The following is a 13,795-nucleotide window of genomic DNA, read 5'->3' as shown; positions in this document are numbered from 1 at the left end:
CCAACAACAGGCATCCAATCCCAGTCCTATTGACGACAGCTTCCCCAAAAGTATCGCATGGTCTACAGTGTCAAAAGCTTTAGACAAATCTATGAACAAGGCGGCGCAGTACTTTCTATTATCTAGGGCATTAGTAATATAATTTACAACACGTACAGTGGCTGTAATAGTACTATGTTTAGGTCTGAAGCCAGATTGATTACTAGAACAGTTTAAAAAGATTGTAGTTCCCTATTCACCAATGACTCTAGAATTTTAGCCAAACAGGAGAGCTTAGAGATGGGCCGATAATTATCCAATTCACTGCCATCACCTCCCTTGAGGAGTGGTGAAACAAAAGCTGTTTTCTAAGATTTAGGAATCTTGCCTACAACAAATGTTTGATTAAAGATATGCGTCACTGCATTAGCAATAATAGGTGCCACACACTTGAGTAAATATGGATCCAGATTGTCAGCGCCTAATGATTTCTTAGAATCTATAGCAGATAGTGCAGATAAGACATCATCTTCTGTGACTTTTTGACAATTAAAAACCGGCTTACTGTTTTCCACATTAGTATTAGGCATTCATGTTGAGCTTTTTAAACGGTGAGGTTTTAGCCCTGAATTCTGATTGGTATATCAGACTGTATACCACGGGTATGACAAAACGTTTAGTTTCACTGCTCAAATTATGTTTCTAACCAATTTATAATACCAATAAGGCTCCTCTCGGGTTTGTGATATATGGCCAATATACCGCGGCTAAGGGCTGTGTCCAGGCACTCCGCAACAAGAACAGCCCTTAGCCGTGGTATATTGGCCATATACCACACCTCCTCAGGCCTTATTGCTTAGGTATAGCCTAGCCTATGGATGTTGCATAGCCAACTCAATGACACTCACAGAACACAATTCCAGTCAGTTTGTTGGTTATTTTAGTGTCACTGAGTAGGTTGATACTCCATTTCATGGGTGCAACATCCATAGGTTAGTTAGGCTGTGCAGTGCATTTAAGTATTCCCCAATGCAATTCTGGAGTGTAATACATCCACAGTGCAATTACAACAGATTTTTACATTTCTGGTGTCAAATTAACAAATTATTGTTTTATGTTGAATTTACATAACAGTATTCCGACCTTGTTTAGCATTATCTAGTCAAAATATGGCATTTCCACTTACTCTATTTGTGTCCGTTTTAAATCCCTTTCAATTGGTGACTTTTATTTTGAGGGCGAACCTCAAATTCCACTATTGTGGCTAGCTTCACATATGTGTGAGGTACAGCTCCTCCGCGAGCCCACCGGTTCCATGCACGTTCACGGCGCAGTCACTGCTCCAGGCGCAAGGCACGAGAGCGAGCCCGTAGTCTTGATTTTATTGCACCCGTTTCATTCGGATGGTCAAAGGTGGTGGTGTGATGTACTCAGTGGCGATTTGAGCATGTAAATCTTGGTGGGGCAAACAACCAAAAATGTTGGGGATGCATGCCAGCAAAGCCACAATATATTAATTGCACTATAACGGTGACAAACTGTGCCCACAAACTGTTAGGGCCTACATAAAGCTGTCACAACAGCAGTCCCAACACTGTTACACCTGGCTATCAGCGGAGCCTTGTTTGGCAGCAAAACAGTAAATTCAGCCTCATTTACTGCCTTTAAAAAAAACATAGCTGATATGGCTGACTTGCTTAAACAAATATGGTTTCTACTGACAATTGAGCTGTATGGCATAATGGGACGACAAGCAAATAAGAGGCAATCCATTAGTTTGATTAAGACAATGTGCGAGCTAGGACAAATGTAGTCAATATAACTATTTGTTTAGCACTTTTGAAATGTACAGTGACAGAATTCAGAACATGGGCCATTCTTAGTGTTCTCCCTGTACACCAAGTCAGAACCTTTTGATAAATAAAGGGGTCATATTTGCAGCTAATGAAAGCTCTTACAATATTCGATGATTACATTTCTCTAAAACTGGTTATAGGCTACATGTGCACCACTAAGTCAGAAAGTAGGTGAAATTAAGAGGGGAAAATAGACAAAATTATTAGGTTGAGGCACACGGGCTACTAACAGCTTACTACACAACATACACTTAGTATTCATTTCTTAGCCACAGTATACACATCTCCCTGGCATATTACATCATTTATGCAGCAGCGTACAATACATTTTTGGACTCACCTTGTTGTGCTGTGCTCACTTGATTAGGAAGGTGGAGCAGCAGTCCTTCATGGGCCATTCTTTGGATTTATGGGTCTTTCAAGACAAATGGGAACTCTGGAAAAAAAACAAGGTTGAATCATGATGACGTCAGTGATCTTCAGGTCGTAGCTCTAGAAAGAGGCCCAAGTTCCCAACTTACAATTTTGAGTTAGATGACCATTCAGAACGTATTGTCCCAATCGGAGCTAATTTTTTCCCCAGAGTTCCCAGTTGTCTTGAAGTCATTGAAGTCAGATTTCCCAGTTCCGAGTTAACGGTTGTTTTGAGCGCGGCAGAAATCAGACTATATTGACAGCATGGCCAATGTTGAATGTTTATCATTTTAAGCTTGTAAAAGAGACCCTTAAACCCAGAATTGAGACCACACACCCACTCCACTGAATTGCAGGCTAGTGATTGCTTTGCAATGTTTGCAGTTTGCCACTGATTCCTTCCAAACCACTCATTGTTGAATTTGAGATTTCCAACTTGTTGTATAATGTTTATATCCAATGGCCGATGAGAACCGATACGTTTTATCTATAATTGATCTACATTATTTCTCTGTATATGACAAGGATTAAAAAATATTTGCCGGTAGATTGTCGACTTCATTCATGATGATGACTGCTAGCTAAGATTTTGAAAGTATGATGCTGACATGATCAGTCCAATCAAAGCTACTAGAGATAAAATGTGATTTGAGGTCATTTTGTCTGTGGCCAATGAACTTGTGCCTTCTTGGATGGGCACTTCTATTGTAACTCTATGGCAGCACCCAAGGGGCATGAATTTTCTCTTTCAGGTATTCGTTTCGGTGTTTCACTTATGGGATACGTCCCCAGAGTATTAGTCAGAAGCCTTTATTACGCTACGCCAGCCATGTCTGGGAAGGGTGTCCCTCCTACCTTATAAAAGGCCGAACGCAGCGTCTCTGAGTCATTCAAAATCCTCTTCTCACTTTTCATCAGAAAGCTTACCTCGACACTACTGCATTTTCCAGAAAGCGCTAAACTGTCCACAGACGTAAGCTTACAACTCGCTCGCCGGGCGCTATTCTCGGGACTGTCTATTTTCCTTTTCCTTCACCATAGCTAAAGGAGGATTATTCCAGGGAGAAACGGGTACAGCTGTGTCACGGCTAACTCATTCACAACCAAGTTAGCCGTATCCAAACAGTGAATAGACACTGGAAAAGCTAGGCTAGCTATCTTCTTTTTTTTTTACTTTGGCAAGAAAGGTTTTTACTAGCTACACCGAGCTATCTTTTATAACCTGTCCTTCGGTATTCGGCTATCACACCGAGAGCCATCGTTGGAGATAGCTAGTGATTAGTGGGTTATCGGACTAGCCTACCACGCTAGTTTTTTTCTGACAACTAAAAACATAGCATCCAATCTATGGCGACAAAAGCATCTGACACTCCAAAAGAGGAGTATCTCCCTGCACGAATCTGCTCCTGTGGAAACAAAATATCTGCCAAGGACACCCACTCGGTGTGCTCCGCTTGCCTTGGGCTGCAACATGCACAAGAAGCATTAGACTCCCCCGGCACCTGTCCACACTGTGCTTTCTCCACTCTGAAGAGCCTCCGGTCGCAGGCTAACACGCCAATCTAGCCTGAGTCAACAGGACCCTGACATGGGGGCCGGCGTCAACGATGGCCCACCAGAGGCGATGGAGCGATGGCTAGCGCAAGCTGGGGCAACCAGCTTGACGCCATTTCCCCTCTGTTGGAACACTCCAGCAATGACCTTATGACCCGCCTGCTGGGCTTCCTGAGTGGAGACAACGACTCCACAGGGTTTTCCGACAGCCTCCTTTCGGAATCATCGGAGGGAGATGAAGACTCCTTCATCCCCTCAGGCCAGGCCACCAAGCCTCCTGCCGGGGAATCCCAAACCGGTCACGCAGGAGTATGGATCTGCAGGACGAGTGTAAACTCGCTGCAAATAAACTGGTGATTCCCTGGCCCAAAGCAGTAGCAGAGACCACCACGTCCCACTACAAAGGCAAGAGGATACCCAAAGCTAAATGATCCTGGAGTACACCTTTCTCCTCCAAGAACCCTGTTCAAGGGTGGGTCGGTGTTGGACTGTGTTAACATGTCGGAGATTGTGCTTGCCCACATGCCCCCCATCGAACCCCTGGTGGCTTCCCATCTACACCCCAGCAAGAAGTTCTCCATAACCTCGACTGGCCCCACCTTACCAACCAAGTACGAGCGCTTCCAGTTGTCTGTGACAGAGAAGATCTACAGGTCGGTCACCACATCGGCGAGGGCTCTCCGCACTGCCTCGGTGATTTCGGGATACCAAGCTGAGCTACAGGAGGAGCTAGTGGTCACACCGGAGCTGGGTCTATGGGATGAGATCTTTATTGCCACAGAACTCAACCTGCGTCTACTCAAGGCCGCTGTCCAGGCGTCAGGAAGAGCAATGGGACTCATGATATCCCAGGTAGTAGAGAAGTGAGAAGAGATAGTGAGAAGCTGAAGATCCTGGATGCTCCAGTATATCCTAAAGGCCTTTTCGGTCCCACCGGCGAGATGTAACGGTGCGAGGACAAAAAGATGAAGGGTCTGCCTTCCCAGGAAGACACAACCCAGTGCCGCCCCTGTACCTCGCCGCACCAACACCCAGGCTGCAGCAGGTTGACCTCCCCCGCCCTTTAAGATCCCCAGACCCCATCCCCCCAGGCTGCGAACCCAGGGCAGCAGAGAACCTTGGACCCTAAGGGCCCCTGGTCCAAGAAGCCTCCCTTCCCACCCATGGCACCAAGGGGCCAGCCTGCCCCTAACTACACCCAGGGGGTCAGGAGGTAGAAGCAAATGGCCTAGCGATGCCAAAGAAGGGAGAACAGCCTCCCCCAAACGCTGTTCTATCCCCTCTGCCAATCCTGAGCCTGTTCCAGGGTGCAAGTTCCCAGGTACTTCAGTCGGTGGTGACAGGGTACAGCCCAAAGCGGAGAAGAGACAATGCTCAGATGGATGCTCCTACAAAGCCCCCCTCTTGTCTCACAAACACACGCCAATGTCAGTTCACATAAAAAAAATCATACTAGGGTGTGAACAAACAGGGTGCCTCCCTATTGTAGTATCTGGGATCTACATCTGTTTATATTAGTTACTGTGCTGTTACTAAGCAGTAATGCATTACTGCAGTGTTACGTTGCTACACCTAATAGGAAATGCACATGCGCACTGGGGTGCCGGGAACTGTAGAGCACGAGGGGTTTTGACTGAACGAAAACTAACTGTACTCCCATCTCCTGCCTGGTCATTTCTCCACAACACAAATATTACAGTGGTGACGAGGATGGTCACATTGCTTGAAGGAAAGAATGTTGTGTGAGTAATGAAACTCAAAGTAATTATGTAATTCGTCAGTAATTTTTTTATTTTCTTTCGCCAGTAGAGAAGGCTAAGCACTGCTAGCACTGCTAGTACAGTATTCAGGAGCTACCAAGTAGCAAGCCTATTGGAGTCCAGAATAGCGACACTGCCCTCTGGTGGTTAAAAAAAAACTGTAATTGAACCCATTGAAATTAGGCGATCTCAGTGGAGAAATATTGTCAAGAAAAAAAAAAGGAAGAAGGGACGTAACACGGTGTGTACATCAATACAAATGAGTGCAGTGAATGAAGTAATTGCAGAAACTTCTGAAGTGAAGAATTAGATGAAAATTCAGAAAATTAAGGAATATAAGGAAACTGAACAATTAACTGTGAAAATGGCAACCATTGGTCGAGTACCAGAGTTTGAGGCTACAAAAGAGGATTTTGATTCCTATTTGGAGCATTTTGAGTGTTGGCTGGCTGCAATGAAATCAAAGATGAAAAGAAAGCAGACGTATTTCTCAGTGTTTTGGGTCCAACTGAGTATGGATTGCTGAAAGGTCTCATTGAACCAATAAAAGCAGTGGAGTTGAACTATGCAGATCTGACTGAAACTCTTTCAAGGTATTTCAAGCCTAAGCCAATTCTCATTGCAGAACGTTTCAGATTTTACCAATGTCACCAGAGTCAAGGGGAAACCGTGGCTGACTACATCCTTGCTTTGAAAAGGCTGGCAAGTACAAGTACATTTGCACGATTTCTTGATGATGCTCTCTGAGACAAGTTTGTATGTGGTCTCACAGGTGAAGCATATCACAGAAGGCTTCTGTCAGAGAAGGACCTGACCTTTAAGAAAGCCTGTGATATAGCACTTGGACTCGAGCTTGCCCACAGGGATACTATTGAGCTATCGGGACATGCAGAACGTCAGAAAGGTGTTCACAAGGTCAGTGATGCACGTGGTGAAAAAAGCTCACAAAAGTCACACTTTTTTCAGTCCTGTCCTCAAGGTTACACAAGAACAAAGCAGCCCACATCTCAAAGGTCTAAGCCAAGTTGCTACAGATGTGGGGGAGATAATCATCAGCACAGTGAATGTCGATTCCAAAAGGAAAAGTGCCACAATTGTGGAAAGGTTGGACATTTACAGAGAGTGTGTAAAGCCTCGAAACGCACAGCAAGAGCGCACAAAGTGTCACACGCAGTACAAGAAGAGGAAGGTACAACTGAAACAGTATTGGAACTGTTCACAGTGTACACAGCTCAACAACTAAAAGATGGAATCTATCTCAACATGGAGTTAGCGGGAAAACCAGTAAAACTGAAGCTGGACACCGGAGAGTCTGTATCTCTGGTTCCAGAGAGACTCTACAAAGAAAAACTGAAAGAGTGCCCTCTTCAGCCCGCGTCCATCCGCCTTTCTTCATACACTGGTGACACTATTCCTGTGTTAGGGCAGATCCAGGTACCAGTCCGGTATGAGGGAAAGGAGTGGACGCTTGTCATTGTTAAAGGAGAAAAATCAGCCTTGCTAGGCAGAAACTGGCTACAAAATATCAAGTTGAACTGGGAAGAAATCTTCAGTCTCAGAAATGACAAACCAGTGAGTCAGGCTACACTCACTAACATGCTGGAGACGCACAAAGAACTTTTCAAAGATGGCTACGGTGAAATACAAGACTTCACAGCAAAAGTCAGAGTGCAAGAAGGAACCAAGCCTATCTTTCACAAACCACGTCCGGTTCCCTATGATCTTAAGGAAGCGGTAGAGAAGGAACTGGAACGCCTACAGAAGAATAACATAATCACGAAAGTAGTGAGGAGCGACTGGGCCGCTCCGATTGTTGTAGTCCCAAAGAAAGACAAGACCGTCAGAATGTGCGGTGACTACAAGGTCACAGTAAATCGCTGCATACTACCAGAGGAATATCCACTACCAAACGCTGAAGATCTGTTTGCCACTCTAGCTGGTGGGAAGGTTTTCAGTAAGCTGGACCTGGCATTCGCTTATCAGCAACTGAAGCTGGATCCGGAGTCAGAACAGTATCTGACCATCAATACACAAGGGGCTATTCAGATTCAATCGCCTGGCCTATAGAATCTCGACAGCTCCAGCGATATTCCAACACACAATGGATCAGATCTTGGACGGTATAGACCATGTTGTGTGCTTCATGGACGACATCCTCGTGTCAGCACCAACCATTGGAGAGCACCTTGTAGTGCTGGACAAAGTGATGTCAAGACTGGAGAAATATGGAGTGAGAATGAAACGCAGCAAGTGTGAGTTCCTCCAGGACTCAGTGGAATATCTCGGATACAAGATTGATGCACAAGGCCTGCACCCAACCAACAGCAAGGTGGAAGCAATCGTAAACGCACCAGCACCCACAAATATCTCAGAGCTGAGGTCATTTTGGGGGCTCCTGAACTATTACAGAAAGTTTGTGGCAAACTTGTCCACATTGTTGCATCCGCTTCACCAACTGCTGCAGGCCGATACAAAGTGGAATTGGTCCCCACAATGCGAAGAAGCATTCAAGACTTGCAAACAGCGTCTGCTAAAGAGCAAGTGGCTTGCCCACTACAACACAGAGATGAAGCTGAGACTTGTGTGTGATGCATCTCCATACGGAGTAGGAGCCGTCATCTCACATGTTCTACCGTCAGGTGAAGAACACCCTATTGCATTTGCATCATGGACTCTGTCACCAAGTGAGAAAAATTATGCTCAAATTGAGAAGGAAGCCCTGAGCATAATATTCGGAGTGAAGAAGTTTCACAAATACCTCTACGGAAGGAAGTTCCAACTGCTGACAGATCACAAGCCTCTGTTGGCCATCCTTGGACCAAAATCAGCTATACCAACCCTTGCTGCACTTCGAATGCAACGTTGGGCTCTGATATTGTTAGCCTACGACTACGAGATTGAGTACAGACGATCCAGTGATCACGCAAATGCCGATGCACTATCAAGACTACCATGCAATAGTGACTCTGACAGTGAAGATGATAGAGCAGTCTTCCAGATCTCTCTCATTGATGAACTGCCCATATCTGCTTCTGACATAGCAGAGGAAACAAGGAAAGACCCAGTGCTTTCCAAAGTCTTGGACTTAACATTAGGCGGTTGGCCAACCTTCGTAAATGACGATAACCTTCATCCATTCATCGACAAGAAAGACCAGTTGTCCACTGATCAAGGGTGTGTTCTGTGGGGATCAAGGGTGGTGGTACCTCACAAATTCAAAGAGTAATGATGGTGATGGTACGTGATTTCAGACACCCTAAGCGCCTGTGGAACCCAGGTGTGATCTTGCAACGCAGAGGACCTTTGACTTACCAAGTCCAAATTGGTCATCGCCAGGTCAACGTTTATGTGTATCATCTGCTACGGTCCAACGCCCCAGCAGAGACATGCCGAGAGAACAAGAACAATAACGACCCCCAGGACTATTCTCTTTTTTTTAACATTTTATTTGACCCCTTTTTCTCCCCAATTTCGTGGTATCCAATTGTTGTAGTAGCTACTATCTTGTCTCATTGCTACAACTCCCGTACGGGCTCGGGAGAGGCTGAATGTCATGCGTCCTCCGATACACAACCCAACCAGCCGTACTGCTTATTATTAACACAGCGCGTATCCAACCCGGAAGCCAGCCGCACCAATGTGTCGGAGGCTACACCGTGCAACCTTGGCTAGCGCGCACTGCGCCCGGCCCGCCACAGGTGTCGCTGGTGCGCGATGAGACAAGGAGATCCCTACCGACCAATCCCTCCCTAACCCGGACGACGCTAGGCCAATTGTGCGTCGCCCCACGGACCTCCCGGTCGCGGCCGGTTACGACAGAGCCTGGGCACGAACCCAGGGACTCTGGTGGCACAGCTGGCGCTGCAGTACAGCGCCCTTAACCACTGCGCCACCCGGGAGGCCTCCCCAGGACTATTCTCCTGACTGTGGACGTACGGGAGAGACAGAGCCTGACCTTCCACCCGAACCTGGCCCACCACAGGAAGCCCAGGAGGAGCGGTGATATCCTATTTGACAGCGAAGGGCACCTCAAAAGCTTGACCTGTGAGTTGAGCTGGTTAAGGAGGTAACGGACAGTAAAACAAACACTTTAATATGTCCTAGATAAAAGGAAAGAAAAAGGACATTACCTGGGTTAGTTATTAGGACACAAACTCCATCTTCGGGGCAGAATAATCCCCTGGATTAGTGCTGGGCTCTGAAAAGTCTGCTTCAACCCAGTAGTTGAAAAATGTTTAAGAATGCATTGTTCAGATATTGCATTAGTAGTTACCTAACATATTTACCTTGTTCCCTGGGAGTTAAACACTATGGGGGAGGAGTGTAGTATCTGGGATCTACATCTGTTTATATTAGTTACTGTGCTGTTACTAAGCAGTAATGCATTACGGCAGTGTTACGTTACTACACCTAATAGGAAATGCACATGCGCACTGGGGCGCCGGGAACGACATGCACAGTGCGTTGCAGACATTCGTACACCCTCCCCCTGACGGAGGGTGCTGCTACACCATCTATGGGGGAAAGCCCGGTCAGCCCTTGGAGCGAAGAGAGAATTGGCAGGAATGCGCAGTGTCAAATTGAGTACAGGGGACAATAGACAGGGGGTACAGACTACAATTCGCTGTCACCCCGCCCTGATTCAAGGGGTGCGACCCACGAGGGCAGAACAATCAACGGGACGTGGGGACCCCATCTCCGTTCTACTCACATAAACTGCCTGGAACATCTTGCTGTGTCCCTGGCATTAAAGTCATTCTTCCCATTCTGGAGAGTCGTCATGTTCTAGTCAGAACAGACAATACCACTGTTGTGGCTTACATAAACAGACAAGGGGGACTGCGATCCCCTCACTTACACACACTGTCACACAGACTAATTGTGTGGAGCAGTGTGCATCTCCAGTCACTGAGAGCTACTCATGTACCGGGAGTACTGAATCTGGGGGGAATTTCCATGGGGAATCCACTATACGGAGAGTGGAAGCTTCACCCGGAGGTAGCCAATCAGGTTTGGATGCACTTCAGCATTCCAGCAGTGGCTCTTTATGCATCAATGGAGAATATTCAGTGTCCACTGTTCTTTTCCCTGAGGGATCGGAATGCATAGATGGGAGTTGGTGCATGAGTAGACACGCATCCTCCTGTATGCATTCCCCCCACTGGCCCTGATTTCCTCCACCCTAGCTAGGGTGTGGGAGAAGGGGCCATCGCTCATACTAATTCAGTGCTAGAGCCTCATCCACCAGGTCACATTATAATTGTACATGGAAAGTGTTTGAGGAATGGTGCGCTAAATCACAGACCGTGCCATTACAGTGCTCTGTCCCAGGAATCCTGTCGTTTCTACAGGAGCTTTTTTCTCCTATTAAGGTATGTCTACAGCTATTTAGGCTTGTCATGTGGGTTTTGGGAGCACGACAGTGGGGCAATGATAAAATAATTTAAATATTGAAAAATAATGATGAAATAATTCCACTCTGAAACCTTATAACTGTATGAAATTGATTAGAATCATGCAATTATAATCTGATGATGTGTGTAGTTTTAGTCAGAATTAGATTCAACAATGTATCTGTATAGTGGAAAAACAAAGACTGTCTGAGCAAGGCATAGTTTAGGATTTTAACTTGTATGTGTGTGCCGAAGAAAAAAACGACAACAGTTAAACTGTGTTTGGACCGACCTGCCTCTGAGGAATTTATGATAGCATAGGGAGGTCTTCTCAAGGTTTCCCTAATCTCGGGGGAATGGAACTGTCGGCTGGGTAGTGATACACAGTGGTGAGAACTATGGAGAAGGATAAAACTCACCTACTGTTTGTATGGAAGTATGTGCGCAGCTATAAAATGGATGTCTTTGTATAATAGACTTTAGAACATTCTCTGAATAAACGGTACTAATCTTTGCCTAATTATTATTACACCCATGGTCTTACAAACCCCGGGGATCGGTCAAAGCTATTGATTGATAGTTATTATCATTGGGATTGAAAATTCTCATGACAGGCAATACCCCCTTGTTGCCCGTTTTATGAAGGGTGCAGATCGCTTGTGTCCGGTGTCCAAACAGCTTGCCACATCATTGGATTTATCAATTATTTTGGATGCTCTATGCCAATAGCCTTTTGAGCCCCTGGATCAGGTGGAGCTGAAGATGCTTTCATTTAAGACCGCGCTATCACAAGCGTGTAATTGACATTCAGAAACTCTCAATAAACTCATCATGCGCACAGTTTGCACCCGGTAACAATAGGGTAACATTGCGGCTTAACCCCACCTTTACCCCTAAGAATATTAACCCTTCTTTGATGTGTCTTCCCCTTGAGCTGGTAGCTTTTTATCCCCCACCGTTTTCCTCTCCGGAACATCAACGGTTGCATATGTTGGGTCCAGTACGCGCTTTGCGGATGTACATGGACAGGACTAAGGGATTCAGGAAATGTGATCAGTTGTTTGTTTCCTGGGCAAAACCTCTCACAAGTAACGCACTCACTAAACAACGTCTCTCCCACTGGATAGTGGAGGTTATTTCTTTGGCCTACACAAGTAAGGGTCTTCCGTCTCCTGCTGGCCTACCGGCCTATTCCATTAGATCAGTGGTTCCCAAACCCCTTCAAACATTCAACCACCAGCTGCATACCCCTCTAGCAGCAGGATCAGCACATTCTCAAATGTTTTTTTTACCATCATTGCAATCCTGCCACACACACACTATACGATGCATTTATTATTAACTTCTTATGGCTGCAGGGGCAGTATTGAGTAGCTTGGATGAAAAGGTGCCCATTGTAAACCGCCAGCTCCCCAGTCTCAGTTGCTAATATATGCATATTATTATTAGTATTGGATAGAAAACACTCTAAAGTTTCCAAAACTGTCAAAATATTGTCTGTGAGTATAACAGAACTGATATTGCAGGCGAAACCCTGAGGAAAATCAAAACAGGAAGTGGCTTCTATTTTGAAAACTCCATGTTCCATAGCCTCCCTTTGCTCCATTTAAAGGGATATCAACCGGATTCCTTTTCCTATCGCTTCCTCAAGGTGTCAGCAGTCTTCAGAGATAGTTTCAGGCTTTTATTTTGAAAAATGAGCCAGAACGATAACATCGCGTCAAGTGGTCGCATGAGATTTGCTTGCGCAACTGAGTTTGGACAGCCATTGCTTTTCCCTCTCCTACTGAACAAGACATTTGCGGTTGATATATTATTGATTATATATTTTAAAAACAACCTGAGGATTGATTATAAAAAACGTTTGACATGTTTCTGTGGACATTATGGAAACTATTTGGAATTTTCGTCTGCGTTGTCGTGACCGCTCTTTCCTGTGGATTTCTGAACATAACGCGCCAAACAAACGGAGGTATTTTGGATATAAAATTATCTTTATGGAACAAAAGGAACATTTGTTGTGTAACTGGGAGTCTTGTGAGTGAAAACATCCGAAGATCATCAAAGGTAAACGATTAATTTGATTGCTTTTCTGATTTTCGTGACCAAGCTACCTGATGCTAAGTGTACTTAATGTTTTGTCGTGCGATCGATAAACTTACACAAACGCTTGGATTGCTTTCGCTGTAAAGCATAATTTCAAAATCTGACACGACAGTTGGATTAACATAAGGCTAAGCTGTGTTTTCCTATATTGCACTTGTGATTTCTTGAATATAAATATTTTTAGCAATATTCATTGAATGTAGCGTTATGCTATTCAGTGGTTGTTGATGACAATTAATCCCGTTAACGGGATTGCAGCCATAACAAGTTTTAAACATAAGAATGAGTGTGAGTTTTTGTCACAACCCGGCTCGTGGGAAGTGACAAAGAGCTCTTATAGGACCAGGTCACAAATAATAAATAATATATAATAATCAATAATTTTGCTCTTTATTTAGCCATCTTACATATAAAACCTTATTTGTTCATCAAAAATAACTCTGCAATGTTGGGTTGTATTGGAGAGAGTCTGTCTTAAATAATTTTCCGCACACAGTCTGTGCCTGTATTTAGTTATCATGCTAGTGAGGGCCAAGAATCCACTCTCACATAGGTAGGTGGTTGCAAAGGGCATCAGTGTCTTAACAGCGCGATTTGCCAAGGCAAGAAACTCAGAGGGCAGCCCTATCCAGAAATCTGTCAGTGGCTTCTGATTAAATTCAAATTTCACAGAACCCCTTGTTACAATTTTGATGATGCTCTCTTGTTCAGATATCTATCGGTAAGTGGACTG

Source organism: Oncorhynchus clarkii, chromosome 5 (assembly GCF_045791955.1).
Source record: "Oncorhynchus clarkii lewisi isolate Uvic-CL-2024 chromosome 5, UVic_Ocla_1.0, whole genome shotgun sequence".
In the NCBI taxonomy this organism is placed as follows: domain Eukaryota; kingdom Metazoa; phylum Chordata; class Actinopteri; order Salmoniformes; family Salmonidae; genus Oncorhynchus; species Oncorhynchus clarkii.
The sequence above is the reverse complement of the archived record's forward strand: the minus strand, read 5'-3'. Positions refer to the sequence as shown.